The 26343-nt window shown below is 46.7% G+C and overlaps 1 protein-coding gene and 1 long non-coding RNA gene across 3 annotated transcripts in view; one reads left to right on the top strand and one right to left on the bottom strand.

Moving 5' to 3' along the window:
- Positions 1 to 26343, top strand: part of VSIG10L2 (V-set and immunoglobulin domain containing 10 like 2) — a 488239-nt gene that overhangs the window by 339333 nt on the left and 122563 nt on the right. The window lies entirely within an intron of this gene.
- On the bottom strand, positions 7626 to 9093 carry LOC138489562 (uncharacterized). The gene is made up of 4 exons (XR_011274808.1): positions 8977 to 9093; positions 8530 to 8644; positions 8316 to 8417; positions 7626 to 8192 (listed from the first exon to the last, which is right to left on the bottom strand). It is a non-coding gene; the product is annotated as an uncharacterized lncRNA (long non-coding RNA).

Below are 26343 nucleotides of genomic sequence, written 5' to 3'. Positions count from 1 at the left end.
CTCCTTCAAAACTGCAAGTGGGAGACTGCCACCATGAGTTTCCTTCAAAACGGCAAGTGGGAGAATGTCAATACCATGACTCTTCTTCAAAACAGCATGAGGGAGACTGCCTGTACCATGAGTCTCCTTCAAACTGGCAAGTAGGAGACTGCCAGTACCACGAGTCTCTTTCAAAACGGCAAGTGGGAGACTGCCAAAATCACAAGTATCCTTCAAAACAGCAAGTGAGAGACTGCCAGTACCATGAGTCCCCTTCAAAATGTCAAGTGGGAGACTGCCAGTACCACAAGTCTCCTTCAAAAAGGCAAGTGGGAGACTGCCAGTACCAGGAGTCTGGAGACTGCCAGTACCAGGAGTCTCCTTCAAAATGGCAAGTGGGAGACTGCCAGTACCACGAGTCTCCTTCAAAACGGCAAGTGGGAGACTGCCAGTACCATGAGTCCTCTTCAAAACAGCAAGTGGGAGACTGCCAGTACCACGAGTCTCCTTCAAAACGGCAAGTGGGAGACTGCCAGTACCATGAGTCTTCTTCCAAACAGCAAGTGGGAGACTGCCAGTACCACAAGTCTATTTCAAAAAGGCAAGTGGGAGACTGCCAGTACCACGAGTCTTCTTCAAAACGGCAAGTGGGAGACTGCCAGTGCCAGGAGTCTCCTTCAAAATGGCAAGTGGGAGACTGCCAGTACCATGAGTCTCCTTCAAAATGGCAAGTGGGAGACTGCTAGTACCACGAGTCTCCTTCAAAACAGCAAGTGGGAGTCTGCCAGTACCACAAGTCTCCTTCAAAACGGCAAGTGGGAGACTGCCAGTACCATGAGTCTTCTTCTAAACAGCAAGTGGGAGACTGGCAGTACCATGAGTATCCTACAAAACAGCAAGTAGGAGACTGTCAGTACCACAAGCCTCCTTCAAAACTGCAAGTGGGAGACTGCCAATATTACAATTATCCTTCAAAACAGCAAGTGGGAGACTGCCACCATGAGTGTCCTTCAAAAACGGCAAGTGGGAGAATGCCAGTACCATGACTCTTCTTCAAAACAGCATGTCGGAGACTGCCAGTACCATAAGTCTCCTTCAAAACGGCAAGTAGGAGACTGCCAGTACCACAAGTCTCCTTCAAAACTGCAAGTAGGAGACTGCCAGTACCACAAGTCTCTTTCAAAACGGCAAGTGGGAGACTGCCAAAATCATGAGTTTCTTTCAAAACGGCAAGTGGGAGACTGCCAGTACCACGAGTCTCCTTCAAAATGGCAAGTGGGAGACTGCCAGTACCACAAGTCTCATTCAAAAAGGCAAGTGGGAGACTGCTAGTACCAGGAGTCTCCCTCAAAATGGCAAGTGTGAGGCTGCCAGTACCACGAGTCTCCTTCAAAATGGCAAGTGGGAGACTGCCAGTACCATGAGTCTTCTTCAAAACAGCAAGTGGGAGACTGCCAGTACCACGAGTCTTCTTCAAAACAGCAAGTGGGAGAATGGCAGTACCATGAGTATCCTACAAAACAGCAAGTAGGAGACTGCCAACATCACAAGTATCCTTCAAAACAGCAAGTGGGAGACTACCACCATGAGTTTCCTTCAAAACGGCAAGTGGGAGAATGCCAATACCATGACTCTTCTTCAAAACAGCATGAGGGAGACTTCCAGTACCATGAGTCTCCTTCAAAATGGCAAGTGGGAGACTGCCAGTACCACAAGTCTCCTTTAAAACGGCAAGTAGGAGACTGCCAGTACCACAAGTCTCTTTCAAAACAGCAAGTGGGAGACTGCCAAAATCACGAGTATCCTTCAAAACAGCAAGTGGGAGACTGCCTGTACCACTAGTCTCCTTCAAAACGGCAAGTGGGAGACTGCCAGTACCATGAGTCTTCTTCAAAACAGCAAGTGAGAGACTGCCAGTACCAGGAGTCTCCTTCAAAATGGCAAGTGGGAGACTGCCAGTACCATGAGTCTACTTCAAAAAGGCAAGTGGGAGACTGCCAGTACCACGAGTGTTCTTCCAAATGGCAAGTGGGAGACTGCCAGTGCCAGGAGTCTCCTTCAAAATGCCAAGTGGGAGACTGCCAGTACCATGACTCTCCTTCAAAGCGGCAAGTGGGAGACTGCTAGTACCATGAATCTCTTTCAAAACAGCAAGTGGGAGACTGCCAGTACCACGAGTCTGCTTCAAAACAGCAAGTGGGAACTGCTAGTACCATGAGTCTTCTTCAAATCATCAAGTGGAAGACTGGCAGTACCATGAGTATCCTACAAAACAGCAAGTAGGAGACTGCTAGTACCATGAGCCTCCTTCAAAACGGCAAGTGGGAGACTGCCAATATCACAAGTAAACTTCAAAACAGCAAGTGGGAGACTGCCACCACGAGTTTCCTTCAAAACGGCAAGTGGGAGAATGCCAGTACCATGAGTCTTCTTCAAAACAGCAGGTGGGAGACTGCCAGTACCATGAGTCTTCTTCAAAACAGCAAGTGGAAGACTGCCAGTACCACGAGTCTCCTTCAAAACGGCAAGTGGGAGACTGCCAGTACCACAAGTCTTCTTCAAAACAGCAAGTGGGAGACTGCCAGTACCAGGAGTCTCCTTCAAAACAGCAAGTGGGAGACTGCCAGTACCACGAGTCTCCCTCAAAACGGCAAGTGGGAGACTGTCAATACCACAAGTCTTCTTCAAAACAGCAAGTGGGAGACTGCCAGTACCAGGAGTCTCCTTCAAAACAGCAAGTGGGAGACTTCCAGTACCACGAGTCTCCCTCAAAACGGCAAGTAGGAGACTGTCAATACCATGAGTCTTCTTCAAAACAGCAAGTGAGAGACTGCCAGTACCACGAGTCTCCTTCAAAATGGCAAGTGGGAGACTGCCAGTACCACGAGTCTCCTTCAAAAAGGCAAGTGGGAGACTGCTGTGGTCCACTGTGTTCATCTCGATTGCTATCCACTTATTATGTATTGCATTACTCTGCCATAACCATCGCCCATGTTCACCCAGCCAGCTCACACTTAACCCAAGAGCAGCTGCAATATTGGTTAGTGCCTACAGTAGTTAGCTATTACACCTATACTAGTAGAACGCTGTGATACTGTGATTAATCATATCAACTGAATGCTACATGCATGACTGCTTGCCTGTAACTACTACTATTTTGTGATTGCCTCAGGGCTGTACCTCCAGCTTGCCTATTCTCTTGGTGAACCCTTTTGGTCTCCAGTACCTGCCTGGACATGCCATTCTAGCCTACCTGTGAATTTTGCATTTTGGTGAACCCTTCTGGTCTCCAGTACCTGCCTGCACATGCCATTCCAGCCTACCTGTGAATTTTTGCATTTTGGTGAACCCTTCTGGTCTCCAGTAATTCTGCATTTTGGTGAACCCTTCTGGTCTCCAGTACCTGCCTGCACATGCCATTCTAGCCTACCCGTGAATTTTTGCATTTTGGTGAACCCTTCTGGTCTCCAGTACCTGCCTGCACATGCCATTCTAGCCTACCCGTGAATTTTGCATTTTGGTGAACCCTTCTGGTCTCCAGTACCTGCCTGCACATGCCATTCTAGCCTACCTGTGAATTCTGCATTTTGGGGAACCCTTCTGGTCTCCAGTACCTGCCTGCACATGCCATTCTAGCCTACCCGTGAATTTTTGCATTTTGGTGAACCCTTCTGGTCTCCAGTACCTGCCTGCACATGCCATTCTAGCCTACCTGTGAATTTTGCATTTTGGTGAACCCTTCTGATCTCCAGTACCTGCCTGCACATGCCATTCTAGCCTACCTGTGAATTCTGCATTTAGGTGAACCCATTTGGTCCACTGTACCTGCTTGCACATGCCCTCTGCTTCTGCTCATGTACCCACCTGCTAGACTAGCTGAACCTCGGCCTTGAGTCACTGATTGCATTTCCTCACCTTCCTTGCCAGACTAGCTGAACCACTGCCTTCTGATTACTATCTGCACATGCATTCACCTAGCAAACTGCACGTGGATTGCCATCGCCTTGTGGATTCCACCCCTGACCAGTGCAGAACCCCTCCACATGCCTCCCAGTGTTCCCTTACTCCATTACACAGTCGGCTAGGACACTTGGCTAACAATATGCGGCCACTGTCATTTGCCAGCCACCCAATTCTTGTTACCATAGTAGGGTTCACCATTGCCACATTGCTCTGCCCCCCCACCCACAGTACTGCTAAGTCTAACCACTGTTACGCCACCCCACCCTCTCTCACTATGCCCCTCAGCAACCCATACCTTAATGACCCTGCCCTATGGCTCCATCACTTTGCCACCAAACCCTCACCTAATCAACCATGCACGCTCCAAGTCAGGAATCTCAGACTGGGATCCAGATTGCCCCGTGCCCCTCGTGCCGCGAGCACCCAGCACACTCACAACACTTCCACTACACAGAATATACCACCACCCCCTTGTACCTTCCCTGCCAAAGAACTCAAGGGCGCCCTCATCAATGCTAGATCTCTTACAGCCCACGCGTTGGACATCTCTGACCTTATCACCACCCAAAACCTCGACCTCTTAGCCATTATGGAAACTTGGCTACATGCTGCCTCTGGCCCACTCCTTGCCCTCACCATCCCCATCGGTTACTCCATCACTAGAGCGGACCATCAAACTACATCTAAAGGAGGTGGAGTCGCATTTATACACAGAAATAACATCACTCTCAGAACCATCCCCAACATTGAGTTCAGCTCCGCAGAATCCCTCTCTGTGAAACTCACCCTCTCTCCTACCAACACGGCCACCATCCACCTTATCTATAGACCTCCAGGACCACTTGGCTCTTTCATAGATGTGATCACGGCCATTCTGACCGTCAATACCAAACCCAACTCGAAGGTATTGCTACTAGGCAACCTCAACTTGGGCCTTCTCGACACTAAGGATCACTTGGCCTCTGAAGTAGCTACCACATTAGCTAACTTAGGCTTCCAACAACGCATTGACGAATCCACCCATATTAAGGGCAGGACGCTAGATTGGATTACTGACCTTAACTGCAACACAACCATAAGCTCCAACCACGCCTGCGCCTGGTCCGACCATCACATTATCACCTTCCACTTACCAGCAACCAACCCCCACACTGCTCCTACCATAGCTCCAGCCATTCCCACTAGGAACAAAAAAGACATCACTAAGGATAAACTCCTCCCTCTCATCCTTCCCATCCTGAACAATTGCGTGTCCCAACATAACGACCCCACAGCTCTAGTAGACATCTTCAATCAAACACTGCTCAAAGTTATTGACAATATAGCACCACTCAAACTACGGAAAGCCAAACAACAGGCCCACCTGAACTTATGGTTCACACCGCAGCTAAGAAATCTACGCAAAGAAAAACGTAAGGCTGAATCACTTTGGAGGAGTCACCCTTGTGACCTTAACAAAGATCGCCTCATCATTACTACCCATAACTACAAAGAGGCGATCCTACAAGCCAAAAAGGAGACCTATAACCAACGCATCGTTCAAGCGGAATCCAACACTAAGGAATTATTTAAAATCCTTAAAGAATTGGAATCACCATCCCCGGAGCCTGACACTTGCACTAAAGACAGCAAATGATGCAATAACATCCAAAACGCCCTCCTCACCAAAATTACCACTTTGCAATCTAAAATTAACGCCAAACAAAATACCCTACTCTCCAACCCCCTCACCAAACCCTCCCATATTCCAATGGCCCCATTTACTCACACCCCTTTTAGTTTCACCCCACTCACCATCCTTGAGGTCGAAAACATCATTCGCAATCTAAAACCTTCCAACTGCCAAGGCGACTCCTGTCCAGCACCCATCATCAAGGAAGCAGCACACGACCTTGCTCCCTTTATAACTGCCTTCATTAACTCCTCCTTCCTAACAGGTACGGTATCTAACAACTTAAAGGACGCGTGGGTTATCCCCCTCCTAAAAAAACCGACACTAGACCCTGAAATACCAACTAACTATAGACCTATTACCACCGTACCGTTCCTACTTAAAATACCAGACAGAGCAGCTTACCTGCAGATTCAGAATTACTTAGAAACTAATAACCTCCTTGGCTCAAGACAATCCGGCTTCAGAGCTAAGCATGGGACTGAAACAGCTTTACTCAATCTCAAAACTCAAATTGATGACCTTAAAGACAATGGTAAACTGGCCCTTTTACTAGTACTGGATCTTTCAGCTGCCTTTGATTTGGTCAATCACCAAATACTATGCAGGCATCTGAAGTCAGCAGCCCACTTCTCTGACAATGCATCCAATTGGATCAGGTCATTCCTTGACAATAGGCACATGAGAGTTTTCTCTCCTACCGCATCGGTCGATCCCACACCAGTCCCGTGTGGAGTCCCGCAGGGTTCTTGCGTCTCCCCAACTCTCTACAATGTCTTCACCAAACCTTTATTTGACGTGCTTGATTATCTGGGTGTCACTTACACTAACTACGCTGATGACACCCAGATACTCATACCCATCACTGGTGACTACATTACTGATTCCAAAGCCCTTAATGACATTTACCTTGTCATACAGGCATGGATGGCCCAGCATGAACTGTGCCTCAACGATGACAAGACTGAGCTTCTCATCCTAGGCACTCAACAGAGACTTAACAAACTAAGTCACCTGTTCGACTCCTTCAACATTGACGGCAATCTGATTAAAGTATCCAAAGACACCAAAACTCTGGGCATATACTTGGACGCTTCCTTGACACTCACTAGACAAACCAATGCAGTGGCCTCCGTGTCTGCTTACACCTGCAAATTGATCTCAGCCTACCGCCCTTTCCTCACGGCCCAGAATTGCATCACCTTGGCCAGGACCTTGGTCATGTCCAAATTGGACTACTGTAATGCATTGTACCAGGGCACCAACCAGGGTAATCTTAATAAACTCCAGACGACCCAAAATAATGCCATTAGAGCAGCCCTTAACATCCCTCGATCTGCCCACATCTCAGAAACCAGAAAGAACCTCAACTGGCTCTCAGTCGCCCAAAGGATCTCCTTGAAAGCACTGGCCCTCACCTACAAATGCATCAACCACCAGGCTCCCTCATACCTAGCCTCGCGCTTCACTCATTATATACCAGCACGAGCACTCATATCTGTACAAAACCAAGGTCTTGCGATCCCCAGATTTAAGCTTCAATCTGCTGGAGGCACCAGCTTCCCTGTCCTGGCAGCCAAGCTCTGGAACTCCGTACCACTTCTGATCAGAACCCTACCTTCATTCAACCAATTCAAACACAAAGCCAAGCTCTGGTTAGTCACTTCCTACTAACAATGGCTCCTCTTTATTGAATGGGCCATCTGGGACCCTACTTGCACTGATGATCTATGTCTGATCTGTAACGCCTACTGTTTACTTGTCGCAATCGGTCGGGACTATTGTGATTATAGGTAATGTACTGTTCCCTTACTTGTAAATATTATGTAACTGTTTGACTAAGATATGCGCCCGGTTGCCCTTTGGTCCTGGCCTGCGCTATATAAAAAAGAAAAAAGAGAGTGATAGGTCGCCTTCCCCTACCTCAAGACCCTGAGTCACACAAGGTTATGTCCAAGGTAGCCTCATGTAATTTTCAGGTTACACATATCACACCTAAATCACACACATATGTTAGTTTACGCTTTTCAATTTATTATTCAAAAAATAAAATCAATACCTACAAAAAGTAAAAAACAAGCTGTGCTAGTCACTTACAATCTAACTGGTAAAAGTTCACCAGGCCTTTCAAAATGTCAGTGACCATAATAAAAGGTAACGGGAAGGGACAGTGTATCTTACTGTGAGTGTGTACATATGTGCTTACACGGAAGAATCAAAACATATTGTGGTCTCCCAACTTCTGATGTGTACCTCAAAGGTTGTTAACCAGAGTGAGAAATCTAATATTGTGTTTTTAGTTTGTTTATCACTCTGTTTAAGATAACTTGCATGGATATAGGGTAGCTGCGGGTTATTTAATACACGCCGGCTATCCTGTTATAAATTATTCAATATGAGAGGTAGGAATCGGCAAATACACAAGTTCCTATTAACACGTCGACATATGTTTCGGCCTTTTATGACTCATACGGGACTCTCTCTTGTGCCGTTGGTCGAGATGTTGATAATGGCCGTCTTCAGGACAGGGGCAGATCGATACTTTTCCGTAGTGAATACTTTCCCATTAGTAGAACATCTAGATTAAAATACATAAAGAGTAATGTATAAAGAGATTATATAGATTGGGACATATTGTTCACCAATTCTTAAAAAACGGTGTGGACTGCCGGTCTTAAAAACTGCAGTAGCTTGGACTAACCTGAGAGTAGCTCAATTTCTTTGGGTCGTATATGATGGTAATTGTCGGCAATTTCAATGGGTTCCAACAGGAATACCATACATTTCATTTCATACACTGTATCTGTAAAACATACGAACAGTGATCAGATAGACGCCTATTGTGGCTCTTCATTACTTGATTAATTATAAATTGATTAATAGGTGACAGTAGTTATATTCAAACATTTTTTTACCTTTCAGCATTCGATCTTAGCAAGCTGGTGAGCTAAAACAGCTTCACTTGGCTCAGTTCGCAATAGTAATGAATTTGAAGTGAATACTCTTCCATTTATTGATGTAGCGCTGTAGCTGTAAAAAGTAACAGAGGCAATTAGGGCTTGCTCATGTATGGAATATATTCTGAGTCATGTGGTTTTAAAACCAATAGATAACGGTTTATGTATCAGTGCATAATGCACATATGTATTTTAGACACGCAAACAAATGCTGGCCCAACAGCTGAAATTCTATATTGTAAAGCAAAACCATATGGTCATTTTGGTTCTGCAGCTGATTGCGTATTTCAAAGTAAACAAAAAGAAAACGCTTGGCCAGTAACGCACGTACTTAGAGAACAGCGTGAAGCGGTTTCTTTAACAAAATCATGCCTACAGCGCCGTGAAGCTGGTGTCTCGACTCACCTTTAGCATGAGCCATAGTCACATGCGTTCCGATCCGGGGTCTTAATGATACGCCCTGTAGCAAGATGTGTCGGCTAAGTCCGTAATTTAAAGGAAACGTCATAGGCACGTGATGTGTGTCACGTGCGTATACGCAACACTGCTTCTAGCATCCCAGCTTTTGACATTTAATTACTTCGCACGGGATCTAGTGTTTTATGTTATAGATAAGGTGGCAAAGGCGGTCTACGAACACCCTCAAATCCTCATACTTAAACCCACTTACGGCCGACTCTTGTGTCGGTCCAGCAAAGGGCACCTAAATTATGCACTCTGGGAAATGTAGTGCACATGATATAATCTGTGTATTGATAGCGACGGGTTAGGAAATAAAACACCATCACGTCAAACAGTTACATTATGCATCGCAAGAGAGTAGATGTAATTTTCAATTAGAACAGACCACTTATATTGTTCATGCTTAATGCATACAGAGTAACAAAAACAAGCATTGACATGACCTTTCAGGCCATGTGTTGTGTGTTATCACGTAATATTAGCATGTTGGTGATACATCTGTGTCAGAAGCCTGTGTGCTTTAGACACTGTATTACGGCTCGTAGACACTACAAACAATATTATTTCAAAACCACTTGACCTGTCAATTTTTATGTACATAGTATCCTGTATCACAGAAATTTAACGTGAGATATGCCTAGGAGCATAACTTATTGATTATCACAGAGCTCTCAGCATATTCGTCCTTGATCCGAAACAAATTAAATGGTGCCATGGGTGAAGCATGTATTCATTCATACGCAAAAAATTTTTACAAAAATTTGTTCCATTCAACCGCTATATTTAAACCACTCTTTACAGAATTGGTTTCATAAATCCAGCGTTGCTCGCACCTGATAAGGGTTAAATTACGGTCTCCACCTCTTATCGCTTGTTTCACAACTTGTAAGACGCACCACAGCATCTCTGTTGGTTTGTGCTGTTTTTGCACATAGTGTGCCACCAACGGTTTATTTTCTATTCGATTTTTTATACATGACTTGTGTTCGCAAATGCGCTGTCTAACTTGCCTTTTTGTTTTTCCAATATATGCTAAATTGCATGGGCAGAGAATGACATATACTGCCCAAGTGGTGGCGCAGTTGGTGAAATCTCGTAGTGGAATAACTCGGGTACCTAAGGTGATGTTCTTCATATTTTTAGTTTGTGGGCAAACTGAACATTTACCACACTTATAATGTCCTGTAACCGGGGGGAGACCCCATAGTGTATTCTGAGTCAATTGTGAAATTTTCGAACCTGGATAGGTATGTACCAGATTATCTTTAAGATTTTTTTGTCTTTTAAAAGCAAAGCGAGGTTTTGCTGGGTTGAAATCTTCTGTTTTTAGCATGTCCCAGTGTTTTAGAATGGTTTTCCTCAAACGAGCACTTATAGGGCTGTATGTGCTCACACAAGTGATCTTATTTAGTGTTGTTTTCTGTGCTCGGTTAAGGCAATTTTCCCTATTCATATGTTGCGCTCTCTTGTAGGCTCTTTGAATAGTTTGTTTTGGGTAGCCTCGATCTCTCAGTCTGATCTTAAGAGCTTGTCCATGTATTTTATAATCTGATATATGAGAGCAGTTTCTGCGAATGCGCAGAAATTGCCCAAAGGGGAGGCCCTCTTTTAGACTTTTTGGATGAAAACTTGTATATTTTAGAAGTGTATTTCTGTCTGTCGGTTTTTTGTAGAGCACCGTTTCTAATTTCCCTTCGTCTGTCTTAATGATCTCAAGGTCTAAAAAAGAGACTTTCAAGTTGTTATGTTCAACCGTGAACTGAATGCACCGGTTTTGAAGGTTTAGCCAGGAATGAAAATCTATCAGGGATGATACAGAGCCTCGCCAGAGCATAAACACGTCATCAATGTATCTATACCACGCAATAATGTTCAATTTGAACGGGTTGCTGCAGTTATAGATGAATTTAGTTTCAAAATCATCCATGTAAAGGTTGGCAAGGTCGGGCGCGAAAGTGGCACCCATGCTAGTCCCTTGTAACTGGTTATAGAAAGTGGTTTCATAGAGAAAATAATTTTCTCTCAGTGCCAGGCATATAAATTCTAATATGAAAGCTGTAGGTACTTTTGTCAGAGTAGTGGTTCGTGAATTCAAATATTTTGACATTACTGTGAGACAGTCTTGTTGGGGTATGCTCGTGTAAAGAGCTACCACATCTAGAGTGACCAGTATGTCATCTCGAGTAGTTTGAATGTCTGCAATGGTATGGATTTCCGCTATATAAATAAAATAAATACAAATAAATACAAATACAAATGAGTCTCCTTCAAAATGGCAAGTGGGAGACTGCCAGTGCCAGGAGTCTTCTTCAAAACGGCAAGTGGGAGACTGCCAGTGCCAGGAGTCTTCTTCAAAACGGCAAGTGGGAGACTGCCAGTGCCAGGAGTCTCCTTCAAAATGGCAAGTGGGAGACTGCCAGTACCATGAGTCTCCTTCAAAATGGCAAGTGGGAGACTGCTAGTACCACGAGTCTTCTTCAAAACGGCAAGTGGGAGACTGCTAGTACCACGAGTCTTCTTCAAAACGGCAAGTGGGAGACTGCCAGTGCCAGGAGTCTCCTTCAAAATGGCAAGTGGGAGACTGCCAGTACCATGAGTCTCCTTCAAAATGGCAAGTGGGAGACTGCTAGTACCACGAGTCTCCTTCAAAACAGCAAGTGGGAGTCTGCCAGTACCACAAGTCTCCTTCAAAACGGCAAGTGGGAGACTGCCAGTACCATGAGTCTTCTTCTAAACAGCAAGTGGGAGACTGGCAGTACCATGAGTATCCTACAAAACAGCAAGTAGGAGACTGTCAGTACCACAAGCCTCCTTCAAAACTGCAAGTGGGAGACTGCCAATATCACAATTATCCTTCAAAACAGCAAGTGGGAGACTGCCACCATGAGTTTCCTTCAAAACGGCAAGTGGGAGAATGCCAGTACCATGACTCTTCTTCAAAACAGCATGTGGGAGACTGCCAGTACCATAAGTCTCCTTCAAAACGGCAAGTGGGAGACTGCCAGTACCACAAGTCTCCTTCAAAATGGCAACTAGGAGACTGCCAGTACCACAAGTCTCTTTCAAAACGGCAAGTGGGAGACTGCCAAAATCATGAGTCTCTTTCAAAACGGCAAGTGGGAGACTGCCAGTGCCAGGAGTCTTCTTCAAAACGGCAAGTGGGAGACTGCCAGTGCCAGGAGTCTTCTTCAAAACGGCAAGTGGGAGACTGCCAGTGCCAGGAGTCTTCTTCAAAACGGCAAGTGGGAGACTGCCAGTGCCAGGAGTCTCCTTCAAAATGGCAAGTGGGAGACTGCCCGTACCATGAGTCTCCTTCAAAATGTCAAGTGGGAGACTGCTAGTACCACGAGTCTTCTTCAAAACGGCAAGTGGGAGACTGCTAGTACCACGAGTCTTCTTCAAAACAGCAAGTGGGAGACTGCCAGTGCCAGGAGTCTCCTTCAAAATGGCAAGTGGGAGACTGCCAGTACCATGAGTCTCCTTCAAAATGGCAAGTGGGAGACTGCTAGTACCACGAGTCTCCTTCAAAACAGCAAGTGGGAGTCTGCCAGTACCACAAGTCTCCTTCAAAACGGCAAGTGGGAGACTGCCAGTACCATGAGTCTTCTTGTAAACAGCAAGTGGTAGACTGGCAGTACCATGAGTATCCTACAAAACAGCACGTAGGAGACTGTCAGTACCACAAGCCTCCTTCAAAACTGCAAGTGGGAGACTGCCAATATCACAATTATCCTTCAAAACAGCAAGTGGGAGATTGCCACCATGAGTTTCCTTCAAAACGGCAAGTGGGAGAATGCCAGTACCATGACTCTTCTTCAAAACAGCATGTGGGAGACTGCCAGTACCATAAGTCTCCTTCAAAACGGCAAGTGGGAGACTGCCAGTACCACAAGTCTCCTTCAAAACGGCAACTAGGAGACTGCCAGTACCACAAGTCTCTTTCAAAACGGCAAGTGGGAGACTGCCAAAATCATGAGTCTCTTTCAAAACGGCAAGTGGGAGACTGCCAGTACCACGAGTCTCCTTCAAAATGGCAAGTGGGAGACTGCCAGTACCACAAGTCTCCTTCAAAAAGGCAAGTGGGAGACTGCTAGTACCACGAGTCTTCTTCAAAACGGCAAGTGGGAGACTGCCAGTGCCAGGAGTCTCCTTCAAAATGGCAAGTGGGAGACTGCCCGTACCATGAGTCTCCTTCAAAATGTCAAGTGGGAGACTGCTAGTACCACGAGTCTTCTTCAAAACGGCAAGTGGGAGACTGCTAGTACCACGAGTCTTCTTCAAAACGGCAAGTGGGAGACTGCCAGTGCCAGGAGTCTCCTTCAAAATGGCAAGTGGGAGACTGCCAGTACCATGAGTCTCCTTCAAAATGGCAAGTGGGAGACTGCTAGTACCACGAGTCTCCTTCAAAACAGCAAGTGGGAGTCTGCCAGTACCACAAGTCTCCTTCAAAACGGCAAGTGGGAGACTGCCAGTACCATGAGTCTTCTTGTAAACAGCAAGTGGTAGACTGGCAGTACCATGAGTATCCTACAAAACAGCACGTAGGAGACTGTCAGTACCACAAGCCTCCTTCAAAACTGCAAGTGGGAGACTGCCAATATCACAATTATCCTTCAAAACAGCAAGTGGGAGATTGCCACCATGAGTTTCCTTCAAAACGGCAAGTGGGAGAATGCCAGTACCATGACTCTTCTTCAAAACAGCATGTGGGAGACTGCCAGTACCATAAGTCTCCTTCAAAACGGCAAGTGGGAGACTGCCAGTACCACAAGTCTCCTTCAAAACGGCAACTAGGAGACTGCCAGTACCACAAGTCACTTTCAAAACGGCAAGTGGGAGACTGCCAAAATCATGAGTCTCTTTCAAAACGGCAAGTGGGAGACTGCCAGTACCACGAGTCTCCTTCAAAATGGCAAGTGGGAGACTGCCAGTACCACAAGTCTCCTTCAAAAAGGCAAGTGGGAGACTGCTAGTACCAGGAGTCTCCCTCAAAATGGCAAGTGTGAGGCTGCCAGTACCACGAGTCTCCTTCAAAATGGCAAGTGGGAGACTGCCAGTACCATGAGTCTTCTTCAAAACAGCAAGTGGGAGACTGCCAGTACCAGGAGTCTCCTTCAAAACGGCAAGTGGGAGACTGCCAGTACCACAAGTCTCCTTCAAAACAGCAGGTGGGAGACTGCCAGTACCACGAGTCTCCTTCAAAACAGCAAGTGGGAGACTGCCAGTACCATGAGTCTTCTTCAAAACAGCAAGTGGGAGAATGGCAGTACCATGAGTATCCTACAAAACAGCAAGTGGGAGACTGCCACCATGAGTTTCCTTCAAAACGGCAAGTGGGAGAATGCCAATACCATGACTCTTCTTCAAAACAGCATGAGGGAGACTTCCAGTACCATGAGTCTCCTTCAAAATGGCAAGTGGGAGACTGCCAGTACCACAAGTCTCCTTTAAAACGGCAAGTAGGAGACTGCCAGTACCACAAGTCTCTTTCAAAACGGCAAGTGGGAGACTGCCACATGTGTCTTCTTCAAAACAGCAAGTGGGAGGCTGCCAGTACCACGAGTCTCCTCCAAAACGGCAAGTGGGAGACTGCCAGTACCACGAGTATCCTCCAAAACGGCAAGTGGGAGACTGCCAGTACCATGAGTCTTCTTCAAAACAGCAAGTGGGAGACTGCCAGTACCATGAGTATCCTACAAAACAGCAAGTAGGAGACTGCCAGTACCACAAGCCTCCTTCAAAACGGCAAGTGGGAGAATGCCAGTACCATGACTCTTCTTCAAAACAGCATGTGGAAGACTGCCAGTACCAGGAGTCTCCTTCAAAACGGCAAGTGGGAGACTGCCAGTACCACGAGTCTTCTTCAAAATAGCAAGTGGGTGACTGCCAGTACCAGGAGTCTCCATCAAATCAGCAAGTGGGAGACTGCCAATACCACGAGTCTCCTTCAAAATGGCAAGTGGGAGACTGTCAGTATCATGAGTCTTCTTCAAAACAGCAAGTGGGAGACTGCCAGTACCATTAGGCTTCTTCAAAACGGCAAGTGGGAGACTGCCAGTACCACGAGTGTCCTTCAAAATGGCAATTGGGAGACTGCCAGTAACACGAGTCTCCTTCAAAAAGGCAAGTGGGAGACTGCCAGTACCACGAGTCTCCTTCAAAATGGCAAGTGGGAGACTGCCAGTACCACGAGTCTCCTTCAAAACGGCAAGTGGGAGACTGCCAGATGAGTCTCCTACAAAAAGGCAAGTGGGAGACTGCCAGTATCATAAGTCTTCTCCAAGACTGCCAGTAACATGAGTCTCCTTCAAAACGGCAAGTGGGAGACTGCCAGTACCACGAGTCTCCTTCAAAATGGCAAGTGGGAGACTGCCAGTACCACGAGTCTCCCTCAAAACGGCAAGTGGGAGACTGCCAGATGTGTCTTCTTCAAAACAGCAAGTAGGAGTCTGCCAGTACCACGAGTCTCCTTCAAAACGGCAAGTGGGAGACTGCCAGTACCAGGAGTCTCCTTCAAAATGGCAAGTGGGAGACTGCCAGTACCACGAGTCTCCTTCAAAAAGGCAAGTGGGAGACTGCCAGTACCAAAAGTCTTCTTCAAAACGGCAAGTGGGAGACTGCCAGTACCAGTGGTCTCCTTCAAAACGGCAAGTGGGAGACTGCCAGTACCATGAGTCTCCTTCAAAGCGGCAAGTGGGAGACTGCCCGTACCATGAGTCTCCTTCAAAACGGCAAAAGGGAGACTGCCAGTACCACGAGTCTCCTTCAAAACGGCAAGTGGCAGACTGCCAGTACCATGAGTTTTCTTCAAAACAGCAAGTAGGAGGCTGCCAGTACCACAAGCCTCCTTCAAAACGGCAAGTGGGAGACTGCCAATATCACGAGTATCCTTCAAAACAGCAAGTGGGAGACTGCCACCACGAGTTTCCTTCAAAACGGCACGTGGGAGAACGCCAGTACCATGACTCTCCTTCAAAACAGCATGTGGGAGACTGCCAGTACCATGAGTCTCCTTCAAAACGGCAAGTGGGAGACTGCCAGTACCACGAGTCTCCTTCAAAACGGCAAGTAGGAGACTGTCAGTACCACGAGTCTCCTTCAAAACAGCAAGTGGGACTGCAAAAATCACGACTATCCTTCAAAACAGCAAGTGGGAGACTGTCAGTACCATGAGTCTTCTTCAAAACAGCAAGTGGAAGACTGCCAGTACCATGAGTCTCCTTCAAAACGGCAAATGGGAGACTGCCAGTACCACAAGTCTTCTTCAAAACAGCAAGTGGGAGCCTGCCATCATGAGTTTCCTTCAAAACGGCAAGTGGGAGAATGCCAGTACCATGACTCTTCTTCAAAACAGCAAGTGGGAGCCTGCCATCATGATTTTCCTTCAAAACGGCAAGTGGGAGAATGCCAGTACCATGACTCTTCTTCAAAACAGCATGTGGGAGACTGCCAGTACCATGAGTCTATTACCAATAGCGTTACCCCACCGCCTCAGGTCATATCAGCTCAAGTGAAGCAAATACTGAGAAAACCTAAGGTCTGTGAGAGCCCTAAAGAGAATGCTGGGAAACCCAGAATCTGGGAGAGCCCTAAAGGGAATGCTGAGAAACCCAGAATCTGGGAGAGCTCTAAAGGGAATGCTGAGAAACCCAGAATCTGAGAGAGCCCTAGAGGGAATGCTGAGAAACCCAGAATCTGGGAGAGCCCTAAAGGGAATGCTGGGAAACCCAGAATCTGGGAGAGCCCTAAAGGGAATGCTGAGAAACCCAGAATCTGGGAGAGCCCTAAAGGGAATGCTGGGAAACCCAGAATCTGGGAGAGCCCTAAAGGAAATGCTGGGAATCCCAGAATCTGGGAGAGCCCTAAAGGGAATGCTGGGAAACCCAGAATCTGGGAGAGCCCTAAAGGAAATGCTGGGAATCCCAGAATCTGGGAGAGCCCTAAAGGGAATGCTGGGAAACCCAGAATCTGGGAGAGCCCTAAAGGGAATGCTGGGAAACCCAGAATCTGGGAGAGCCCTAAAGGGAATGCTGGAAAACCCAGAATCTGGGAGAGCCCTAAAGGGAAAGTTGGGAAACCCAGAATCTGGGAAAGCCCTAAAGGGAATGCTGGGAAACCCAGAATCTGGGAGAGCTCTAAAGGGAATGCTGAGAAACCCAGAATCTGAGAGAGCCCTAGAGGGAATGCTGAGAAACCCAGAATCTGGGAGAGCCCTAAAGGGAATGCTGGGAAACCCAGAATCTGGGAGAGCCCTAAAGGGAATGCTGAGAAACCCAGAATCTGGGAGAGCCCTAAAGGGAATGCTGGGAAACCCAGAATCTGGGAGAGCCCTAAAGGAAATGCTGGGAATCCCAGAATCTGGGAGAGCCCTAAAGGGAATGCTGGGAAACCCAGAATCTGGGAGAGCCCTAAAGGAAATGCTGGGAATCCCAGAATCTGGGAGAGCCCTAAAGGGAATGCTGGGAAACCCAGAATCTGGGAGAGCCCTAAAGGGAATGCTGGGAAACCCAGAATCTGGGAGAGCCCTAAAGGGAATGCTGGAAAACCCAGAATCTGGGAGAGCCCTAAAGGGAAAGTTGGGAAACCCAGAATCTGGGAAAGCCCTAAAGGGAATGCTGGGAAACCCAGAATCTGGGAGAGCCCTAAAGGAAATGCTGGGAATCCCAGAATCTGGGAGAGCCCTAAAGGGAATGCTGGGAAACCCAGAATCTGGGAGAGCCCTAAAGGGAATGCTGGGAAACCCAGAATCTGGGAGAGCCCTGCGACTGAAAGCTACTAGGCTGAAGCGAAGCCTGAGAAGCCTGCAAATGGAGAGGTCTTGAGAAGTATTGTGAAAGCAGGAAGGCAGGAGACGGGTCCAGAAGTAAGTCCTGGAAGAGCCCTTCCAGAAGATATTGTGTGTTTTGTTGTGTTAGATTAGGGTTGGGGAGCAGGATTTGTGAACTCTTTTGTTGGCCACTCCTTGGAACAATTATTAGTTAGTAGTTAAGAATAGCCCAGAAGCTAAGGGCTCATTAAGATTAGGATTTGGAACATTGCTTTGTAGACCATGGTGTCTCTGGCGGGACATAGAGGCTGAAACACTTGTGTGCGAACGCGATACAAATAAAATATCAATATCAGTAACGAGTTGGCAGTGCTGGAAGAAAGTCAAGATAATTCTGTTAACTTCCTTTTTTCCTGCACTGCCAAACTACAAGTTTGATGGTATTACCTCCACCAGTATTACCGGATGTTAATACCGTCAATTCCTGGAGGTAAAAGTGGAGGAGTTATCTCCAGCTTCAAGCTGAGGTAATAATCCAGTGGTAATACCGCCTGACCAAGTGGCAGTATCGGTAATTCAATTGCATTCCGTCAGATTCACTGCCATAACACATGTCATTTGTTAGGATTGTTGACTCTAAAATGCTCTTGGCAGGGATGACCAACCTTGCTCCCACCCTCACCACACAAGCCCTTATCAGAATACATGTGGTGAGAGAAAAGGCGAAAAGGCAGAGGAATGCCTGAAGGCACTCTGCAGAGCTGGAAATGAAAATGCAATAGGTTGGTTAGATGTTCTATCCTTACCTCAAGTGGAAATAGGTTTCATCTCTCTCTTCCCTTCTCACTTCTCCAGCTTACCTGTTTTGAACGATGGATAGACCAGACAGGGAAAAATGTGCAGGGATCAGAAAATCTGCTCTCTTCAATAAAGGAGACAAGTAAAATATCTGCGTGGGCCAGACCCGAAACGCACTAGGACGGGAAACTATGATATGATACGATATGATTGTTTATTTATATAGCGCCGATACACAATGGAGAATAAAGGGGGAAATGTACCCAAATGTCAGAGGGACCAATCGATACAGCAAACAGACGAATACAAAGGCAGTGTTCCAACAAACCAACTTCACATCAGAAGAACCAGGAGCAGTCTGCCAAAAGAAGTCCAAGCATCAGTGCAGGCAGAGGAATGCGAATGTGGGTCCAGCAGCGAAGACAACCCAAGCTAAATCCAAACGTCAAAATAGACTAGTGCAATCCAGCAGCAAAATCCAGGCTGACAAAAGCCAAGGACCAGGTAGCCGTAAACTTAACCAATAGTGCTGCTCACACGAAAAGGCAAGTTGAGAAGCGTGAACCACAAACACGGGCAATCCAGCAGCAGAATCCAGGCTGACGAAGCCAAGGACCAGGTAGCAGTAGACATAACCGATAGCGCTGCTCACACAGAAAGGCAAGTTGAGTAGCGTGTAACTCAGACTGGTGCAATTTATTTATTTAATTGTATTTATTGTGCATTTGAAAGACGCTTATACATCAAGTAAATTGTGTTTCAAAGCTCCCACAGGGCAAAGGGGAAGGAATATGGGAATGAAAGGCAAATATAACAATGAAAGAGAGAGGCGGTCCTACTAGGCCTTGAGAGCCTTCAGAATTTGCAAGTGCAGAGAGAGAGAATGGATATGGCAGGGGGGTTAAGTGCTAGGAGTACCACAGAGTGAAGTGCTAGGGCGTAGGTTGCAAGCAGATGTTAAGTGACTGGCAGAGATCACTTGCTAAGAGTGGTCAATTGCCAATAAATAAGTGCAGGCCTGTGATAGCACAACGTACGAAAACTGAAAGGAGCAGGAAAACTCTAACCTCTGGACCAAAGTATTATAATAGCATCAAAAAACAGAAAGAAATTGTCCAGAGAAAACATATATTTCTAATGATGTATCAACATTTATTTAGAGTGATACAAAAATTTGAAAACTGGTGAACAAATCACAAATTATTAAACACTAATCACTTAAACATAGCAAAAAGAGCAGCCACAATATGCCTGAAATCGGCTAAAACATTGTCATGGTACAACGTTCAGACACAACTCATTATACCGTGACATACATCCAAAATGCTAAAAGACAAAGGAACCATATATTCATAGCTGTTCCCCACAATGACAAACATTATTATTGTGTTCACAAACAATAGAATCAATTGTCAAACAATCTATTATCAGGGTGTGATAGCACAAACCAGTGGGTGCCAAGCAAGTGCTGGGAGTAGGCAGAGGCTGAAGGCGATTGGGGGTGGGAGGCCAGGACCCCGCTGGACACATAAGGGCCCTGGTCACCAATCTCAGTGACTGTGGGGTTTAGCAAAGGCAAGAGGGAGGGGAGGAGGAGGTGAAAAGGAAAGTCTTGAGGAGCTTCTGGAATTTGAGGGGATCCGGCTCAAGACGAAGAGCAAGGGGGAGACTGTTGGCCACCAGCTCGCTCTGTAGCAAAGCGCTTGACACGCATTGAGTTGGTGCTAAAGGAACGTAAAGATCTGGTTGGAGAGTATTTAGTGAGAGCCAGTTGCAGATAGCGTGGTCCTCGGCCCCAGGCAGCGTTAACGTTGATGCAGAGGGATTTGAATTTGATCCTCACCGCAAACGGAAGCCAGTGGAGAGATTTTAGGGCTGGAGAGATGCGATCCCTGGGCTTGAGGCTAAGGTTAAGTCTTGCAGCCCTATTCTGGATTAGCTGGGGGGGGTCTCATAGAGGAAGAGGGTAGGTTAAGGAAGAGGCTATTGCAGTAGTCTAGCCTAGAGAGTACCAGAGCTCTAGAGACATTGAGCTTCGGGGGGAAAGTGAGCAAAGGAATAATTCCTTTGAGGCGGTGGAGTTGAAAGTGGGCCTTCTTGGCAAGGTCCTGGATGTGAGGGAGGAAGGAAAGAGAGGAGTCGAAGATGACTGCAAGGTTTTTGCTTCAGATGAATGAGAGGGTGGCCAGAGTGAGGGGAAGAAAGAGGGAGCAGTAGATCCAATGCAAAGGATCTCAGTCTTGCTGGCATTGAGGCAGAGATCATTGGAGGCACACCAGGACTGAATATGAGATAGGCAGTCCAGAATGATGGAGGGAGTAAGGAGAGGATGAGAGGGAGGTTTGAAGAAGAGTTGTGTGTCATCCGCATAACACTGGAAGTATGGGGAGAAGGTGGAAATAAGGTGAGCAAGTGGAACAAGATAGATGTTAAAGAGCCAGGGGAAAGGTTGAAGCTCTGGGGGATGCTGCAGGTGGAGATAGAGGTAGGGGAAGGGAAAGAGACCAGGATAACCTGGGAGGGACGGTCATTGAGGAAGCAAGTCAGCCAGTGCACTGCCCGCTCTGAGATACCTAAGGTATTGTGGAGCCATTTTATAAGGATGGAGTGGTTGATTGTGTCAAAAGAAGAAGAGTAGAATGAGAACAGCTGGAGACCTAGAATCAAGAGATGTGTGCATTTCTTTACGGGTGTTCAGAAGAGCAGTTTATGTGCCAATGGATGCTCAGAATCCAGATTGATGGTCGTGTAAGCAACCAAGAAGTTCAGAGTGCTGTGTCAGTTGGGGGAAGACTAGCTTCTCCAATAATTTCAAAAGGAAGGGGTGATAGAGATGAGGTGGTAGTTAGCCGGACACCACAGGTCTACAGAAGGTTTTTTCAGAAGGGGGTGCACAAGAAAGTGTTTGAGGGTAGAGGGGAAGATCCAGTGGCAAAAGATTGTTTACAGAAATCGGCACGTGCAGGGGAAAGAGAGCCAATATTGCCCTTGATGGTTCTGGAAGAATGGGGAGATCAGTTTGGAGGAGAAATCCAGCAGCAAAATCCAGGATGACAAAAGCCAACGACAAGGTAGCTGTAGACGTAACCAATGGCGCTGCTCACACGGAAAGGCAAGTTGAGAAGCGTGCCATTCTCAGAACAAAACTCCTACTTTGCCCTATAGCTATGGGAGTAGTCTCTACCATCAAATAATGAAGAAAACACAGTCCTAGTCAATCTCTGTCAAATCAAAATGGCCTTTTCTATCAAAACCTTATACCTGCCCTATCTCTTATACAGAAAGTGTGAGGGGAATATGTAGGCAAAGAAAAGTCAGTGTAATAACATAAAGAATCACAATGGCTGAGTCAGCTTCCCCCTCAACCCCCCCCATGTTGGACAGCATGGAATCAGGTGGCCCACCCATAGGCAGATTGACACACTCTGGCTCAGGTTATCAAGAAGTAGTTCAAAACGTGGGGGAGGCCCGATTGGCCTTCCATGTTAAAATCACTGGTTTTCTAGTTCACCAAAGTTCTTTCACAGTTCAATAAAAAGTTCACATAGGTCTTCCTCTGTTAGGCTCAGACCTCTTAAATCAGAAAGATCACATAGGTATCCATCTGTCGGGCTCGGACCCGTCAAAGCATAAAGTTCACATAGGTATCCATCTGGCGGGCTCAGACCTCTCAAAGCAAAATGTACCCTATTCAACATAGATCTACCTCAGCCGGGTTCAGAACTCAAAATCACAGCACTGGCAGGGGTTCCCTTCCCCAAGCTTTATTCACATTTGTTAGGGGTTCCCGTGCCCTACCTTATTTCACATTCAAGGTCTCCCTCAGTCAGGCTTGGACCTTTCACCGATGTCAAAGACTTTAGAATGTGTAAGGCTTTTACTATGGACCTCCGCAGGACCACTTCGACTTTCACTTCCACTCTCCTTTTGGGTTATTTGCCCCAGTGTCTCTTGGTTTTGGTAGTTCTGTACCATAATCAAAAAGTTCAAAGAAATCTTCCTCTTCAAGCATTCAACTTTTCACTTCCCCTTTTGCTGGTGTTAATCTTGACCCTTATGCATTTCAGAGTTCATTCACTTTGTGGCTTTAATTCAGGAGTCAAATTTAATACCACATGCTTGGCCTTGCCTCCCCAACTCAGTCATTCAACCGGGCATCCTTGAAACCCAATGCAGTCTTCTTGTCTCTCGCCCAGTTTTTCAGAGGCAACGACCTCCTGCAGGGAACTTCAGGGTTTCCGAACCCTTCGCTCTTGTCCCTCGATCGGTTGTTCTGCACCACTGGGTTCGCCTTTGCGATAGAAGTTCTGCTCCTTCCCGTGTTCCATCCTGCCCAAATTCTCATGGGTCTCAGGCTCCTCCTTTAGCTTCTCACACAGGTCTCCCTCAGTCGGGCCCGGACCCTCCTTTGCTTCTCACACAGGTCTCCCTCAGCCGGGCTCAGACCCTCTCTTTGCACAAACGTTAAATAAAAAAAATTCTCTGGACTTCAAGGTCCACAATGCATCAGTCTCTATTTCTCTCCCGCTTAGCCAGCTCCCCGAAACGGCATTCTGCAGGTTCTGGGAGTTGTGGGGTTTCAAATGGGGCTTTTCTAGGGTCAGGATTGTCCCACCTGCCCCTTAGAGGCCTGGGTTTTAACGTTACACCCAGGGGATGAGCCTTGGCTTGAGTTCTGTCAGATAGTTCCAGCTGCCCTGGTCTGGTTGCCTGGAAGCACAGCTCTCTTGCCACACTACAGCCTCTCCTGCACTCACAGGCCCAGTGGCTTGGCAGCCTGACTTCCTTCTCAGGGTTCCTTCCCAGGGTCTCTGCAGCTTCTCCTTGGCTCCTTTGGAGAGCACGATCCTCTCAGCTTACCCAGCTCGCTCAAAGTGGGACTGTGTGCTCTGACTTTTATACTGACTGGGAGGCTTAACCGGTTTCAGGTGGGAATGATTGTTGAGGGAGGTCTCACCTTGCCTGGCCCCATTATCGGGACAAAATAGGCATCCCATGTGCATTGCCTACTATTGGTAATCTTCATTGCTCCTTTTTTCATCTTCTTCTTCTTTGTATAGTTCAAAAATGGGGTGGGGGGACATATAATGGCACTGCACATATTTCCTAAAGGCAGAGTGGGCGTGATGGTGGATGTAAGCCTGACCCTGCTTGGTCTTATTAGTGGGACAGGGCCTTTGCATATCATTATAGGCAATCTTTCTAGTCTCTGTCTTTGGGTTTTTATAGTGGATGAAGGGATTGTGGGAGTTGTAGTCTTTCTTAGGGATCATGGAAAAATCATGTGCATTTTTGTCAGGGTGAAGGGGACAGATGTATTGTTGTGGGTGAATGGGTTTTGGGCCATAATATCCCATGACGACTGGGGGATGTCAGGTGGGGACGTATTGGAACAGTGGGGATACCATGTCTCGCCCAAGGGCATTCCTGCTACACTCTCCAAGGGTCCCCTTCCCAGGTAATCCTCCCTCGCTTGTCCACCCCCAAAATGGGATCCAAGAGCGATGGCCCTCTCCTGGCCACCTGAGTCAGGGATCCCCGGGAATAGCATGGGAGAAACGCCTCAGGTTTCTCACACTTCACTTTAACTAAAGGCTCCATTCACAAGGAGGAAAACAAGGTAAAAACCCATGAACAGGTGGTGGTGAAAACCTCAAAGGCTATGAGTGACAGTAAAGAAGTGGTTACTGAGGTAGAGTAGTATGGGGAGGTGGAAGGAGGTGTGCCATGACTTGGGGCAGTATTAAGGGGGTGGTAAAAGCCGTACTAAGGAAGAGGTGGATACGCATCTCGAGGAGAGGATGGGACAGGAATAAACATGCTGTCATTACATTTGTCTCCACTCAGGTGGCAAAGAGAAGAACAAGTTACTTACTAACTGTAACGTTCTTTCGACTGGATGTTCCTCCCACGTATTCCTCATTTTAGATATATCCTTACCTTCAGCTTTGTATTTTTATTTGTTTAGTTTATTTGTCTTCGTTTATTATTTATATCACGCGCCGAACCCTGAGGTAACTGGGCTCTGGACAACTTAGTAGTTACATACATAGATAGAGACAAAAACAGTGTCGTGTGTGACGACAATTGGTTACAAGTAGGTTGTGTACAGGAGACATTACAGCATTTACAGGATTTACAACAAGTCATATGCAAAGGTACAAGCAAGTGAACAGAAGTAATCATAATCATGAGTGGCGCCTCATTGGTTGGGCTTATTGTTCAACCAGAATTTGATTCCAGATTTGAACAGAAGGAGGGTTGGTTCATGTCTGAGGGTCAGGGGAATGGAGTTCCAGTGTTTGGCTGGTTGGACTGGGAAGCTGACTCCTCCCTCAGTTTTTACATTGAATCTGGGAACTACCAGACAATTGGAAAGGATGGATCTGGAGGGGCGGGCGGAATGGTGCTTATGGATTTTGTCAGATAAGTATTTGGGGGCTGTGTTCGCAAGGCACTTGTGTGTGATTACCAGGGTCCGGAGCGTTATTCTGTCGCAGACTGGCAACCAGTTGGTATTTCTTCTGACAGTTGATACGTGGCAGGATCTTGGAAGGTTGAGTGCTGCTCTCAAAGAATTGTTTTGAATGATCTGCAACCTGTTCAGGTTGAGTTCCGAGGTGCCTAGGAAGAGTGTGTTGCAGTAATCGATTTTTGATAGTGCTAATGCTCTTGCTAGCGTTAGACAACTGCTAGTGTATAGGTAGGGTTTGCAGCTATAAATCAATTTATTGGTGTAGGCTGTTGAGGTGGCTATGGAGCTCACTTGTTTCTTGAGGGACACTGTTGAGTCGAGCTAGACCCCCAGTGTTTTTATCTCTTTGGAGACCTTGATCATGTTCCTGTCAATATTGAAGAATGTGTACCTGCTGTCCAATTTGTTCAGGCGTGCTTGGGTGCCGACAATCAGGAGCTAGGTCTTTTCGTCATTGAGGCATAAGCTGTTTGTGGCCATCCAAGCCTGGATTTCTAGGTATACCTTGTTCAATAGTTTTGAGTCATGGTCGTAGCGGCCTGAGAGGGGAATGAGGACTTGGGTGTCATCTGCATAGTTAGTATAGACGACACCAAAGTTGTCTAAACGATCACATAGGAGCTTCGTAAATATACTATAAAGCGTGGGTGACACACAAGAACCTTGAAGTACTCCACAGAAAGTGGGGCTCGGGTCTGCTAAAGCTGATGGTGAAAAAACTCTGGTGGTCCGATTGGAGCGAAAGGATTTGACCCAGTATGATGCATTGGCAGAGAAGGCTGCTGCTGTGGTGAGATGGCCAGTTATGATTTGGTGATCAACAAGGTCGAAGGCCGCTAACAAGTCTAGAAGCAAGAGGATCGCTAATTTGCCATTGTCCTTCGCCTCGTCCATTTGGATCTTTAAGTCTAAGAGCATTGTCTCAGTCCCATGCCTCAGCCTAAAGCCAGATTGTCTGAGACTTAACAGATTATTTTCTTCTAGGTGCTTCTGAATTTGCAGATATGCAACTCGGTCCAAGATTTTTAAAAGAAAGGGGACAGTGGTAATGGGCCTATAGTTTGTTGGAATATTTGGGTTGAGGTTGTTTTTTTAGGAGTGGCATTACTCAGGCTTCCTTGAGGTTGTTGGGGACTTGATTGGAGGCGAAGGATGAATTTATCAGTGTGGTGATGAAGGAGGCTAGGTCTTTAGCTCCGTCCTTAATGATGGAGGCTGGACATGTGTCACCTTGGCAATGGGACGGCTTCAGACATTTTATGATGTCTTC

The sequence above is a fragment of the Ambystoma mexicanum genome, chromosome 9 (assembly GCF_040938575.1).
Source record: "Ambystoma mexicanum isolate Mex_15411 chromosome 9, UKY_AmexF1_1, whole genome shotgun sequence".
Classification (NCBI taxonomy): Eukaryota; Metazoa; Chordata; class Amphibia; order Caudata; family Ambystomatidae; genus Ambystoma; species Ambystoma mexicanum.
Note: the sequence above shows the minus strand (reverse complement) of the source record. Positions and strands in the feature narration are given on the sequence as shown.